The following is a 16,538-nucleotide window of genomic DNA, read 5'->3' on the forward strand; positions in this document are numbered from 1 at the left end:
CAATCAAGGTAAGGAGATAGCTTGACAAATGATTACACAAACCTGGAAGCTAGCTCTCAGACTATTGCTCTTGCACATTGCTCATGAAGCTGCCTGGCTCTTAAAATGCAGCTGTAATGATGTTGAGGATTGGATACATAAAACAATCCATGACACTGCTCTCATACCCTGAGAATGCACTTTGTTTTCCAAATTAGAGGCTATAAGCATATTAACCAAGTCATAGATCAAATGGAAAATATTAGTTTCTGCTTCTTTGATTCTGCAGAACTGGCACTGAAATGAAAACAAACACCCATCATGTTACTTTTACATCCCTGTGCTAATTTCCCTTGACTTGACTTGATCGGCCTTGAAAAGTTCCTAAAATATTTAAGCATGGTGCCAAGCCACAAATGCAAAGCTGCTACTTTTCACACGTACATCTTTAATAATATCTGTGTTAATCATTTCCTATCTAAATTAAACCAAGCAGGTTTGCTAATCTCTAGTTGGCCAGTACAGGTACTCATCGAACACTCAAACCACAGTTAAGGCCAAACATTTCTCCCTATAGAATTAACTAATTTTGTTTCATAAAGTAAAATGAAACCTGCTAAATAAGGACAGGCTTTTGTATCACTTATGTAATGCTGGGACCTCAAAATGTAATATTGACAAACATTGAAATGATATTGAACTTTTTGTTAACTCTTTTTAACTGCTGGGGGGTAGCCTTTGTAGACTTCACGACAGATGGGACTGCATGACAGACCATCTGAAATTGTCATATTAAACATCAAAGAAAACCTGATGTACTACGAGTTAAATAAAAGATCTAAATTATGTCTCAATATTTTTTTTTCAAGTTTTGGTCAGGGACAGAGTTGAGAATTTTAAGTCCGAAAAAAACTGGGATCTTTTATATTTTTATCAGTTATCATTTTAATATAGAATAAAAAAGGTGACTTGGATGAAAAAAATGGCAATGAGCTTGTAATCAGAAGACCTAGGCAAAGAAAAACAAACAAATGCCACAGCACTTCAAACCAGCAGCATGCCATTATACCTTTAAATGGCATCTCATCGTTGTCAACTGATCTTCCCAACAATACCTTCTCGTTAATAGTAGGCAATGAAATCAGAATTTCTATAATTTAATATCATGTCAACAATAATTAAGTACCATAACACAACCACTTAAGAAAGCAAAGGCTGCAGTGTTTCCTGTCACAATGGATTAAGGGCCTGTCTTTTGCATGTCAATTATGTTAATGATGAAAGTTCTTGTCTTATCAAGGCAGGCAGTGACTTAACCCACGATCACAGCTAATGGGAAGTGAAATTTACTGTACAACACGGGGGACTGCTTATCCACAGCTCTGTCAAGTAAACCTTTGTTCTCTGTAAACGGGGACAAATCTGTTGAAACGGCAATGCAGCAAACTTTGCCAAGTGTACTTCTGATGAGTATCCATTTCCATGCTTTTTTTAAATGGAATTAGGCTTTTAGATTTAAATGTCTGGCGATGAGATTGGTCACTGGGAGAGTATTTGAAGTGTAGCAGGGATATTTCTGCTGTGAGAATCCGGCATCTTTTTTACCCCATCATCTTACCTTTCTCTTTGATCCTCCTCATCCGGGTTCGACAGGAGTTGGGACCCGGCCAGGGAGAGGTCGAGACCCGTGAGGGGCAGGTCTGTGTAAGCGAAGTTCACAAGCTGGACTGGAGCGATGCACTGGCTCTCCTCCTCCACCTGCTGGGATATGATCTCAAGATCAGACACCCCAGCCTCCTGAGCAGGCCTGAGAGGCAAAGAGAAAGAGAGGAACAAGCACAGTCAGACGCAGTCAAGCAGATTGCACAGAATAAAAACAGCTCAGGAGTTACATTATATGAAACAAGCAGGATTCAAAACCAAACTAAATTAAATATGATTTCCCTCATATTTAATGCATGCAATAAAGATCAAAGCTTTATAGCACAACTGTTCTTATTTATAGCTTTGACATGCAATGGTCTTCTGTATAGATTTGTCCTGCTTCCGTGGTTTCAGAACCAGTTAGGAGCTAGGAAGATACTGGCTTCTTTACTCATGCTAACCTCTGCCTTGCTGTGTGTGCGTGCCCAGGGGAATGCATCTATAAAGCCTTGGTACAAGCAGGACCCAGCTGGAAACAAGATGTGACATCTCAATAGGGTACAGGCGGCAGCTGGAGTGAAAACCAATCAGCCCTAGCGTGAATGAAGCTGCAGACTTCTGCCCTGTGGCACACAGTTTTAGACTCAAGCAGATGCTGGTATTAAATCCATTGTGATATGGCTTGCTATCATTGGCTGCATGGATGCAACAAATGAAGTGAGAGGAATCTAGACAGTATTGCATGAGGCCCATGTGGATGCAGATGCAGATAAATATGCTCCCTGTATGGCTGTGAATGCAACAGAATCCCACCTGAAGCTTCTACTTATGCTGTTAAAATGCTGCTGAACCGGGGTTGACAATGGGTTGGGAGATCAGAGAGTTCTCCTGATACTGCTTCATCTCCAAGTGCAGGGGTGGAAATCAGGTTCCCATTGCATAGCAGTTTGATCCACTCCTGGTTTTACTAGGAGTTTAATAAGACACATCTGAGCTTGTTACCTATACACTGTGGCTAATCAAGCTCATATTAAAACCTGGAATGGTTGAAACTGCCTTTGCAATGGGAGTTTCAATTCCATCCCTGGAATGTTTTTGTGGTTTTTACAATTAGCTCCGTTCCTGCGACCGAACTCACATAAGACAAATAAAAATGCATGTTTTTGTTCTGTTCCCATGCATGTCGAGTTAACAAAAGGGTCAGTGATAAAAAAAAAAAAGATTGCAATGAAGTGTTGTGAAGCATAGTAGAGTAAATGTAATAACTAGAAGTCTTTGCTTGCAAAGAATATTGGAAAAGACCTAATCAGGTGTCACTTGCAAATCTTGCCACAACACGATTATCTGAATACATACATGCTGTATAAAAGGCATAGACTTAACAGTGCCAGGTACTAAGAGTTGATAGCTGTAGTCCAGGGGATCCACTGGGTACAAGCAGACAGCAGAGAAGATAATGGGAGGTCGGAGCAGTAAAGGAAAATTCCTAAAGTGAGCAGGTTCCTAAAGTTAGCTGTGCCAAGTAAACTGCACCACTAGCTCCCTGGTAGTTAGCCTGGCAAGGATAGAGAGATTAAGCTCTGAACTTCAAGTGTTTCAGCTTTTTTTTTTTTTTTTTACAGGACGAACTTACAATGCATTTAGAGGTGTCAAGGGAACAAAATGCCAAATGCAAAGAAAAAAATGATTAGGAAACTATCGGGTTTTTAAACTGCTTGCATTCCAAACTAACTGGTTTACCCTCAGCAGACAAACTGCTAAGAGCTGAAGTGAAAGCAATAGACCCATCCACAGCCTGCGACTCCTGAATTGAATCCTGCTACACCCTCTACATTCCAAGTAGGATGATAAGAACACACCACTGCCTACAGCATGCTTTATACTGGCCTACCGTCAAACAAACTCTTATATCTCAATACTTACATTCAAACATAATCCTAAAATTATTAATTTCTCCATCAAACAAAAACAGTCTTACACAGTAAGGCAAATAAATTACTTGCTATAGACTGTCTGGGTACACTGGACTGACTCATAGCAAAATTGGGTAAATAATATAAACACATGGTAACTGAACAGCAATAACTCTGAACAAAGCATGCCAAGGGAAATTATCAGAACTGGCCCCAAGCCAGCAAGCGAGAGTGGGTCACTTTTACAACTGTAATATAAAAGAACATTTGTTTGCTGGAAGGAACATCGCTTGCCCATGGGAAATAGGGTTTGGAAGCGGTCTTGTTGTTCTATAACAAATGTGCTGATAACCTCCTACTTCAGAGGGACTGGGTTTTCTTTGTTTCTTCTGTTAACCTTAAAGACACCCTCAAAGCACCATTTCCCACCTCTTAAAATAGCAGTGGCAGCTGGACACAAACCCTAAGACTGAATCTCCTAAAGAGGCAGCATTTTGTGATTTTTACCATTTCTCCCAGCCCTGCCCACAGACCACAGCTATTGCATTTGCCACCTTATCCAAGTGAATCAGCAAGCTTTCCATTTAATAAATAGCGTTTTTATTTTATGGACTTTTGACTTTTGGTTTCATATTTTGGGTTGCGTGTCACACTGTGACAATGAATGTAAAAGTGTTTGTCTCCTCATAGGAAATCTATTTCATACGGTTGAGTATGTTCCCAAAATCTCACATTATACCAGAGTCTCCCAATATCTTTGCTGTTGCTTCAGACTGCTTTCTCCAGTATTTGTAGATCAGTTTTTTGTGAAGCACTCCAAGAGTGGGTCTGGGCTGCTTTGTGTGGGTGTCAGGATGTCATTCAGTCCTTAATAGTAGTGTAGAGCCAGTATAATATTCCACTTGCTTCAGGCTGCTGTGTACCAGTGCTTTCAAATGTTTTAAGAAGCTCCACTTGTACTGTAATCCCACCAGATTCTTTATTATTCACTGTCTGGTGCTTCTAGCTATAGAGCACATCCGGCCAGCTCTTTATGGGCCTTTCAGGTCATCTCATTGGAGGAGCCAACAGTATTACATAGCACAGCACGTTTTGACATTATCTCCATTCGCATATTCTGTGATGCGAGCAGCAATTCGTTTATTGCGCAGTACAAACTGGATTAAGTTATTGACTCAGTGATATGCAGCACACTAATCCAACCTGCTGCAGAGCGGTTAATAGATTGCTCTTTGCTCTCTGATCATTTTTTTTTAATCTTCAAATGGTTATACTGACAAATAAACAGATCAGTGTGTATTATTATGGGAATCTCTGACAGAAGCTCTTTGCATCTGCTTGGCTTGGTGAAGTCTTACACACAAACATGCTTACGTTTTATGATTTAGTGACACAGGACCAAGTGCGCTGGAACTAGGGGTGCTGAGGGTGCGATAGCATAGTTTTGTTCAATGGCTTTCAGCACCCCCACTTTAAAAATGGTTCCAGTGCCACTCGACAAAGTCGAGTGTTTTTCCAGGTATATTTGTAATCATCCTTTATCTTCCCAGAGGTAGGGAAAAATACTTAAACTTAATGACTAGAGTGGGGGTGACATTATTCAATGTGCATTGCTAATTCCTAACTAAGTTATTGTGATATAGAGGGTGTGTTGACTATATAGTCCATCATTAAGGATAATTGTATCTTAATACCCACAACACAATGAAGTGCACCAGAACTGTTGCATGTAATGCAATGAATATTGTAATGTGACCTGCATATCATAATGCAAATGGTGTAGACATAACTAGAGGGATGATAATAGAAATCTTGTTTCAAGTTAATTCTGTATAAGAAGGGATATGGGGCATTATACTAGGAAGATCAATAGCTGAATTACATTGTGCATGGTGAGTGAAGCACCTCTTATAAAATGCCTTCCCATCACCACAGATCAGTGCATCGAGAAAGGTCCTGGCTTCCAACACAAATGTCACATTGCAAAGCATTGAGTCGCTCATCTCTTACTTATTCAAAAATTCTCTGCTAAAATTTTGTGAAAAGATCATTCACTCATATACGTCTTGTTATTAAACGTACATCTCTAACCACAAACACACTACAAAAATACATTGAATGAGATACTCTTATTACCCACACTGTGTTAACTCAATGAATAGAACATGCTAGAGAAAGCAGTTTCATAACAACAGACTTTGTGGTACCAAATCTTGGATTCTGATTGAAGAAGCTAAGCAAGACTGGTCAGTACTGAACTTGGCTGGAGGATCTTTAAGTAAAAAAGTGTTAGAATGGGACGCTGTTACTTTGCTGGGTTATTCAAAGAAAATACACCTTACACAGATTTCATAAAGAAAAAGGAACAGCTCAAGAAAGACGACGTAGTCTCTCAGTGGCCCTTGCCTGTCTAAACATGAATACAAAGAGAATTCAATTTGTGAGACAATCCTCAGCTTCGTTAGTGCCCACAGGGTAACTACTCTTGTCATGTATTGATCATTTTGAGCTGTTCACCATCAAATATTTACAATTCTTTCTAACACGATTTTAGTAGAGTTTGTGTCACGCAGTACAATCTATAAAACGAAGCTATTATCAAATTGCCAAGTGGGTTAAATTGCACCAACTGTTAGACCAATGACACTGAATAGCCTTACAGCTTATGTATTTCATGCTTAAACAACTGTATTTCACTGAGGGAGTCCTGAACAAACTGAAGTCACATTGGTAATAGCTTCAGTCCCACTACTGGGGCCTGAGAGCATCAACGATCCTATACTTCTCTAGTGTCCTCCAAAAGCCTAACAGCTTTTGGATATCGATCTATTTCAGCTTCACAACCACTGTGTAATGAGAATGCCATCCCCCAGTGATCCATGCAGGCTATTTTGGGGGATAGGCTTGGATGCACAGATAATCAAGGCATCAGTTTGAAAAGCACATTGCTTTGTGTAGAACATTCTGCAGTCCAATTTTCAGCAAACATACTGTCAAACTACTGCATTAAATCTGTTTGAATTCGTACCAAAAACACTGAGACTATTCACAGAAACAAATATAATATGACAATGTGCTGTACATCAGCAGGGTTCCCAAGAGTCGAGATTAGAAGTGAGCAATTACTTTAACTTCAGAAAAACGCTTTGATTTGCATCATTGTTATTGCGGTATATGTCAATGATCAGGATAAATATAACATTATGTGGGCTTCTCTTATTTACTATAAATATTTAAAAATACTGTTTTTTATGCAGTGGATGCTAAATGGATTGGCGTTTGGAGGTCATGCATAAGTGACGATCGTACCAAGTGAGATTTTGGAACCATCCCATCTTGGACTTTGCAGAGAAAGAACAATCTGATTAGGTGCTGACTTGCTCCTCATACAGTATCTCTCATCACAGAAATATCAAAGGAATGCTTTCATACATTCCTGTGAACTGTCAGGCTTTTGTCTTTTTTTTTTTTTTTTTTTGCTGCAAGCTGCAAGCACAGCTCATGACTGTGTTGGATTCGAAAGCTGTGAAATGCAAACTTCTTAAAGTAATGAAACCACACACAACGTTTCTTTGGGGCCTTTATCTAATGATCAATAACATTCATAAAAAAGACAAGGTCTCTATGGCGGGAAGAAAACGTGTAAAGGAAATGCATTCAGATTACTTAGTGAAGTTTTGCTTCTGTTGGGGAAATCACATAGCACAAAGCAATTAAATTTGCCGTTATTTATCTACCTGCCTAATACTGTCATTGTTATTACAGATACATAGATCACTTACTGTACTAATAACAGCAATAAGAATGAGACAACACCAATAGTTGTGTTGCCATCATAAGCTAACAAAACCAGTTCAAGACAGCAAAGAATCCCTAGCAAAGGTAAGAGTTTATTTCTGATTCACATCCTTAATGCACTTCAGGTAGCTCTATGTACACTCAAGGTTTTAAGATGCGATTATGCTGGAAAGATAGCTTTCTTAGGCAAGGGCAACGAAGTAAGTAATTGTTTGTGCCTTGCTAATTATTAGCGTTTAAGATTTTTAATAGTTTCAATTTCAGATAATGCGTTATCTTGCTTGAACTAAGTTTTACGGTTGGATGATAAAATGTGGCTAACATTTTAATCACATAGCTGCTAAATCCCAAACAAAGGATTGTTTTTTTCAGTTTGTTGAAGGTTTCTGTATATCTACATAAACTAAACTTGTCTGGAATAAACATCACTGAGAAATAGATTTAAGCTCCTCATGATAGGGAGCTAGAACTCCACTGACCCTTGAGCTCAGCACATCCCTGACTAGAGGCACAAGAACTTATACTGACAATAAAACAATAGGCATATCAGACTGGAAGGCTGTTTTTCCCCCACAAAAAAGTATCTACAAGTATCAGTAACAGTGTTAAAGTGTGTCACTCTCAGCTTGTACCATTGGGCTTGATCATTTAGAACAAGTAGGCACTCTGGTGCCAAACTTTCAAAACAGCTCAGCACCAATTTTTCAGATATTTAAAGGTTTCTTTTTTAAACTCTAAACAGTGCACGGATTGGATTTACTATCTGGAAAATAAAGGTTGGTGTTAATTTAACTTAGGTCTGCCAAAAAAGAAATTCTAAAAATTGTGAGATTCCGAAGAAAAACAGGACATGTGACTGGATGTTACAGCTGCCTGGAGCCCTGGCTTTCATCTGTGGATTTGACATCAAAATCCACGCAGGTCAAACTAAATTGGTATAATTGGCGTGTAAGCAGAAGGCAGAGAAGTAGAGCTCTCCTAATCCCTTACTATACTACATGTATTGCCAAAGCGGCTAAGGCTACATGATGCCTTACCTCCATATATATATATATATATATATATATATATATATATATATATATATATATATATATCTATATATATATAGATAGATAGATATATAGATAGACACACACACACACACACACACATTTGTAGGAAATATGAGTTTTTCATATCTTTGGTCATAAAACCATGTTACCTTCAGGCATGGCTCATCTTCTGTCAGCAATTCATTCATTAATCAATCGTTGTCAATTTTGTTTCTCTAACAAGCATTTACTGTCTCTCATTTGTACCTGTGAGACTGGGTAAGTGGCAGATCTCTATAACTCAGACACAAGACCGATTCCAGTGCTACAACTGTTGTCTTTCTAGCCAGTGGTAGCAAACACCGATTTCCAGTAAACAAACACTATTGCCAGTTGTGGTCTATAATGATGCATATGAATGCATGCTGAGTTCATTGCATCACTAAAAATAATAATTTGACATAGCACCAAACCATCAGATAAGTATTTCTTTTTCTGGGTGATAAACAAGTTATAAATCAACAGTGTTAATAAAAAATCAAGGGAGATGCAACTATTTGTTTGATGCTTTCATTTCAAGTCCAAAGCAAGGGTATTCATTACACTGGGCATTTATATAGCACACTAACAGCTCTACAGGTCTCATTGTAGATTCAGACAAGAAATCAAGTGATATAAAGAAAGAAAAAGAAGGTGCCAGTTCTAAATGGATATTCAGAAGCAGCATTTGTAGACGAGGAGAAGAGATCAGTGAACATAGTCATTTGTCGAGGTTTGTTAATCAGGAGACCATTCAGCACTGAGCAGTGCAGAGAACACAGAGCCTGCTGAGTGACAAGGTGGAGCTCAATGGTAAAATAAACTGTAATAGGAAATTTACTAAAGGAGTTACACTCAGCCTGAGTGTTCAAACAGCCTAAAGACAAACTAGCCCCTTCAAAAAATCAACACCCGCAAACACACACACACACACACACACACACACACACACACACACACACTTCCGTGTGTAGATTAAAGCTTCTGTTTCTCTTTGGTTTAGTATTTTAATACACTGCAAGACTAAAACACCCTGTTTGAAAAGCCACCTTCTGAGTTAATGCAATAGCAAATATAAGAGCACACCATTGCTTAGTGCAACAGGGATTTGCACCGATCTGATCTTGGAAACCTAAATATCTCTGCCATTGTTGAAACAGAAAAAAAGCATCAAGAATATTAAATGATCAAGTTCCTGGAGACCTTACTAGTCATGGGCAATTGAACCTTTTCAGGAGAAATCACAAAGTTCATTTCCCAAGACTGAAAGAATCGCTAAATTTGTAACATGAAAAGCGACACTCCTCTCAGGGTCACAGAGAGTAATTATTAATAAACAGTATTAGCTAGTGGAAAACGCCACTGCATACGAATAAGCCTTTAGAGTCCCTTCACATTCTGGGGGGGGTTTGTGTAGCCGTCGGCCTCCTGGTCCGGAGTGTGTATTATTTATTGAAATACTCTTTATCCTGGGTAAACACGTTGAGATGCAGCTTTTCATTTACAATGTGGGCCTGGAGGGAGCAAGGTTGCAGCATTGCAACACGCACAGAATACATTCAGCATTCAACAGCACTGTCAGGGAAGGAAACCTAGATTCAGAATACAAATGCTAGCTGAGAGTCCGAGGCAATGAGCTCTTTCCCTCTGGAAAAGGCGTGAAAAAGAAAGAGGCTCCGAGTTGATGTGCCCAGAGAACAGGACGGATTGTATTTATAGAGCACATTTTATGTCACTGCATACCAATACACCTTTGAAGTCCCTTCACATTGTGGTGCAGATTTGTGTGGCCACTGGCCCCCATGGTCTGGAGAAGGTTTGTTGTTTATCTAAATACTCTTTATCAGGAGTTGTACATTTTGTACCCAGTAGAGATTTTTTTTAACAGAGGAAAACTACACATTATATTTGGTGTAAACCATCCATTAACCATTAAATCAGAGCACCAATAACATGCTCAACAATTAAGGAGCAAAACAACTTCCTCAGTTACTAATATTTCAAACAAACTAAAAAAGGGGTCTTCTTTGGGTGATACATTTATAAAAACAGTTGATCTCTGAAGATAAACAAATGCATCTTTGCCTGGGATTGAAATTAAGATGTCTAACTAATTCCTTCTCTCTAAGTAGATGTTTTACCTGTATTATTATTTTTTTAAATTTTATTTAGTTTGCCCAATTATTAAACTGAAGGTTCACTGGGCATCCTCTGATCCCACGACCAAGCCAGCTCTTCTACATCCAGGAACTCGAGAGCAGATGTCAGCAAGCTACTGGCCTCTGGAGGATAAAGGCCAGCCCTGCAGGTGTCCGGTCTGAGCTCACTGGGCACCTGGTCAGTAGGGTCGGCTGTAGCACGATGAGGAGAAACAGTCCCTTCTGGTTTTGCCTCCTGCTGGACCAGATGAACTCCAGCAATAAAACACAGATGTGCTCCATTTACTGGATTCCATTTGTTTACTGTAAATATTCCATTTCATATTTGGAGAATTTAATTTACTAAAAACTGTTATAGCACTGCATTGCTATAGGCGTTTTTCTTTACAAATAGCATGCAAGTATTTCTAATGTGACAAAATGTTACGAATACTTTAATCATGTCAATCTTTTAGATGCTAAAGAAAGTATACAGTATACCGAGGAAATTAAACCAGAAAGAAAAAAGCTAATTCATAACTCATTAACTATGCTGTAGGGCAAAAGAACATTATGAATACCTCTTTCTTACAATTTCAGGCTGTCCAATTGTTTGCACTGAGCCTAATTCTCTTCCCTCAATTACCCACTCGTCTATAGATTTTTCTTGATCACAAAATGGCAGGGTAAGTGAAACTGTTCAGTGATGTGAAATCAGCTGCATTCCAAACACTCATCCCCAATTCCAAAAAGGCATATTGGGAATAAAAGTGAACCCTCAAGGGAAATTAGGAGCATGCCTCTTGCTCAAACTGACTGAGTGACTTTCATACAGTTATTTTGCTCAAGGCCAGACTGACTGAATATCATACTCACTGAGGGCTGCTCATGTTGAGAGATGCAGCAAGAAGCCGCTATTCCAATAACGTTTATCCAATTCTAACTCCTGAGTATGGCACAGATTTCACACATAACAGACCTGAAAAGAAGAAGGAGAGAAGATAAATGAAAAGATGTAATCTGAATTTAAATGCGTAACAATCGCGCTGGACTGATACAAAGTATATGGCAGTCTGGGGGTGCAACATGCTTGGACAGTTAATGGTGTTATAGAAGCAGCTAACATATTATTACGGCTATGAAAAAAAAGTGGCAAAATCCCATGATGCACTAGCTGGATGTCAACTCTTTTTGATTATGTAAATAAGTCCATTAATAGCTTAGAACCAATTATCACATGCTTCTTACACTTTCCAACAATTTTGCACGATGAAACAACACAGGTGTCTGAGAGTTAGTTGCAATTTTCCGTCCCTCACAGTTCTCTTTTGGCCCGGTTTTCCTCATTTTTACAATTTCTCGAGCCCTTTTCAGTTTGGTAACTAACAACAAGGTTTCTCTCTGAATCAACACCGAGTTACTTCAGAACTATTCAATCAAGTGTGTGCAAATAGGGTGAGAAGCCAATATATTTGTAGAAAAGAAAGCTTTAGGAGACATCAAGTAGACATGAAAAAGAAACATGTGTGGAGGCAAAAGACATACAGTGTCCTACCTACAAACTAACAGCAGCCCAATATGTTATATATTGCTTGCTTTGCTACTGCAGTGTTCAAATTATACTACTGAGTATCTTGAGCATGCTTTTTCTTGATTTTGCTGGTAGATGCAAAGGTTCTGCCTGAGAAATCATCAAATCTCTTACACAGCAAAAACTGTCTCAAGAAGGCTTCAGTAGAATATATTAGTAATTATACCGCAAATGTTTCATTACACTCAGGACTCGCCTGTAAAAACCTGCATTATTCTCAGTCAGTATTTAAGCCAAGGCAGTCTCTGTATGCCTGCAAAGTCTTTATACTGTAATTTAAAAAATGTGAAATGCTAAAAATGTAAACACTGTTATCCAAAAAGTATTTGATAGGGTGGCCATTGTGTAATTGCTTGGAACAGCTAGAAGTTTAAGCTGTTATAGACTGTCAGTAAAAAAAGGGTGTGATTGAGCCAAGACTTTCACATTATACTGAGAAATGCTGGGAACAAGAATGGACAATTTGAACTCCTAAAGGTTATTCTCCTGTTAGCATGCATTTAAGTGTTTCTTGAGTGACCCCAAAGTCTTAGCTGCTAAACAACTAGTCCCATCATTAATCATTTACAACAGGCTTCCCAACTGAACTGGCTTTTTCTCCTCTTCTATTGATGGGCCAAATTAATTGGCTCTCTTTAGCAGGAAATGTTACCTGGATTTATCAAATACACTTAAGTGAGAAATTGCAAAAGCTTAGCTGTCCCTTTTAAGTACAAAAAAATGTTTTCGATATGCCCATAACTGCAGAGAGTAAGTGGGACTTAACTATATAATCTTTCAGGTCCACACATCAATTGCTTTGTCAAGTTCCCCGGTATTGCATTTGCCTTTTTAAATAATCACTCTGCATTGTTGAAATACTGTTAGAGTGGAGTCCACCATCACTCCAAGGTCCCTATCCTGTTTCAATCCCATTCATTCTGTACAGTTTTGTGCTCAATATACAGTGTTTAACACACAGTATTTTACACTTGTATTAAGATTACATTCACATATGTTAGAGCAGATCCATTCCAAAGCTCTTTGTATTGACTTTACAGCATTTAATACGTCCACTGGTAGTGCACACAGTTTGGTGTCTTTATGCAAAGTCTGCAGTGTGTACTGCATGATCCATAACATGTATGTAGATTTTTTGTGGTGTGTTTTTATATCATCATATCCCAACAGAAATGTGTTTCAGATATGCCAAGGAAACCGATTCTCCATAGGCAATAGGTGCAGTGGTAACCCTTTTGCATATACTTTAGTAAAACAAACTGTTATTTGACTACTGCCTTTCTTTCTCATCCTTCACCAATATTTGTTTTAATGCAGAATTTTTATTTTGGTGAACATATTTTTAAAAAGTTGCATGGTAACTGTTGAAAGGTGTTCAAAAGCATTCAAAGTGTCTGTATGATCTTCAATGCATTACAGAGCAACAAAGTTGGCAATTTAGCTGCTGAATCATAGTTATCCAAGAAACAAAAAAACACTACTTATCATTACAGCACAGTGGAAAATATAACAGATAGCAGTCTATTGTAAATTCAGTGTGCACACATTTGACATTAATCTGTATTTAGATACAATACACTGTAATATTAACTATTGGGTGTCTAAAGCAATTAAAATAAATCCTAAAACGTGTTTATTCCTCCTATACACACTGTAAACCCAAATGATTGACAATTAAACACTGTCCACGAGTATAACATAGGGAGTAAGGCTGAAGTTTAAGCAAAATAAGTCTCTACAAATAAGCATTAAATATTCTCTTATATTGTAGAAATGCATTACCGATAAATTACAAGCAAACAAACAAACAAACACACACATTATACATGAGAGAGAGAGAGAGAGAGAGAGAGAGAGAGAGATAGAGAGGTGTCAGTAGCATTACCTTTTTATAAAGCTATAGATAGGTAGATAGTTAGATAGATAACGGTGTGCGATTCTTCTCTTTTTGTATTAAGACATCTCTTACATGTGTTTACGTATTATTAAGCGTCTTACACCGTGCTCCTTGTTTCTCTAGATAGAAGTACAGCAGCTTAGCCTCTTCCCTCCCCCTTCGAACTGATTTACCATGCAACAGGAGTCAGCTTTTACTAAACACATTTACCAGTGACCCATAACATTACTGCATGCTTTATACGACGGCACTAAAACAAGATCCACACAGTGGAATCCGAGCTGGGTTCAAGCAAATCACTAGAACGTGTGCTACCATTTAAAAGTCTGCTGTTTTACCACCAGCAGGTCTGAATAATCCACTGCCGGTCATCAGACCCTCACAGCCTCTCAAATATAACTAATCGGTCTCTGTGAGTAAGCACAACGCACCCAATCCTAAACGGGGTTTCTTGGAATCAGTCCAAATGTGTTATCGTTCCATAAATCTGTATCATCGCTTTCATTCTACTTATTAACAAGGCCTCTACCCGCTCTCTGTAACCGTACGCATACTGATCCGAGGCATACAACAGTATTGCCACCAAATCCTACAGATAAGGAATGAAGACAAAAGTCTGTTGTGTGTCAGCAAAGCCTTTGATAATACACACGTAAATAATAAAAGAATGGACCAGTCCAGTCTTTAACTAGAAAACGTTAGCGTAACGTTATTTATTTATTTATTTAAATTATCAATAATAAATAACTCGGTCCGAACAGTAAACCTACCTTTTTTGAATTACATGGTGGCCATCGCCTAATCGTGCCTCCGTTGCCGATGATAATGTCTCCCTCGCTGATGATCAGAGTGTCTATAAAGCTCCGTGCTCGCAATGTGTAGGCTGTTATCCTTAGAGGTTTTGCGTTGGACAGCCACCCTTGCTGCTGCTTACAGTACGAGGCACAACGAAGAAACCCAATCCGAAGTACAAGCATCATCATTTATCAATATGTAATTAACCATCTCCGGCTAACCAACTGGCTAGTTAACGGCATCCTTAAAAAAAAGGGAAAGAAAGAAAAAATAGATTACCCGTTCGTTTCGATTAGACAGGGCTTCCCCCTACGATCACAGGGACTCTTGTGTCGGGTATGCAGAGCTGGGTCTTCCACGACAAGGAACTGTCCAGGTGCTGAAACAGAGATTAACCTCGTAATCCCATTCTCTGCCGCAAAACACTGCTTTAAAAATTAACAAAGGATGTTACAGTTAAACATATCTCGGTGAAGCACACTAAATTGTAACGTGTTTTCTAATGAGTGATAATATTCTGACAGCCAGTAAATTGTATTACGCTAGCCCCGATAAGCGTACCTCACTCCCTCTGATGAGATTCTGTACTGCAATGCTATGTCCCGCTAACCCCGTTATACCCACCTTGCTTTTGGAGTGCACCCGCTTTATGTTTTATTTAGGTCGCTTAATATCTGGTATTTTTTATCCTATGGTTTCTTGAAATAAAAAAAAAAATTAAAAACTGTTAGAATGATTCGTTATCTTTACAGCGATTGGCAAAAGAGTTTGTCAGTCATGTGGTTCACCCTGTCAATGGGTATATCACATGTCAATCAATCCCATGGCATGTACAGTCTGTAGAATAATTGAGCAAGGCAGTGCTTGCTCAGCTAAAGGAGAGCGCACGCTTGCATACATATACCTACTACTGCTTTTCTACTGAAGAGCACTTTACAAACGCACTGTTTGTTTTCATGTGTTTCTCTAAGACATGCAAAATGAATATTGTAATATATGTGATGCCAACAATATAGATTAACTTTACTTACAGTTCCGTTTTAACGTTCCCAGGTGCGCCTTTCTGAGAATGGTTTCTTTTAGATTATTATTACTATTTTCAGAAGATTCGCAATTTTATTTTAAGTTTTTGGTTTCAGATTAACCCTACCTGATAACGATTTTAGCTCAGTGACCAGTAAATACACAATTGCTCAGTTTACATCTGCGAATGAATGTAACTAATTGGCGACTGGAAACTTAATTATTAAATTAAGTTTGTCTTAATGGCATAACAACTGTAAATACAATCATTGTAAAATTCAGAGAGCGTGATATATTAGCAACAGCACGGTGCGCTGGAACGCACCGAGATGCACTGGGATGTCAAGAATCTAATTTACTCATGTAAATGAGCATAATTAAATAAACATACTTCCACAATAAATTCAAGGGCAAATTGTGAATCTCCGCAAAATCGTCAGGACAGCTTAACTGTCACTAAAAGGAAATTGCTTATGTAAATCAGTTCGATTAATACACCGCGTGCTCGATATACACAAGCGGACCTAATTGAACTTTTTGTTGTTACAAAGTTGAAAACTAATTTTACTGCAAGACTGTTGGAGGAATTCTACTTTTTTTATATTTCATGGTTAATTTGTATGTTGATTTTACTTTCATATTTGTAAATGTAAGATTAATAAATGACATCTAACCTGTATAAAAGCA

At 38.4% G+C, this 16,538-nt stretch overlaps 1 long non-coding RNA gene across 3 annotated transcripts; it reads right to left on the minus strand.

Moving 5' to 3' along the window:
• Positions 1–1,426: 1,426 nt before the first annotated feature.
• LOC121308052 lies at positions 1,427–15,636 on the minus strand. Of its 3 annotated transcripts, none has more exons than XR_005948452.1 (4): positions 15,390–15,439; positions 14,804–15,071; positions 11,422–11,524; positions 1,430–1,786 (listed from the first exon to the last, which is right to left on the minus strand). It is a non-coding gene; the product is annotated as an uncharacterized LOC121308052 (long non-coding RNA). The 3 variants fall into 3 exon arrangements; XR_005948450.1 differs by lacking the exon at positions 15,390–15,439 and adding an exon at positions 15,453–15,636 and having other exon boundaries at positions 1,431–1,786; XR_005948451.1 differs by lacking the exon at positions 14,804–15,071 and having other exon boundaries at positions 1,427–1,786; positions 15,108–15,414.
• Between the last annotated feature and the right edge of the window lie 902 nt (positions 15,637–16,538).

Source organism: Polyodon spathula, unplaced genomic scaffold, assembly GCF_017654505.1.
Source record: "Polyodon spathula isolate WHYD16114869_AA unplaced genomic scaffold, ASM1765450v1 scaffolds_102, whole genome shotgun sequence".
Lineage (NCBI taxonomy): Eukaryota > Metazoa > Chordata > Actinopteri > Acipenseriformes > Polyodontidae > Polyodon > Polyodon spathula.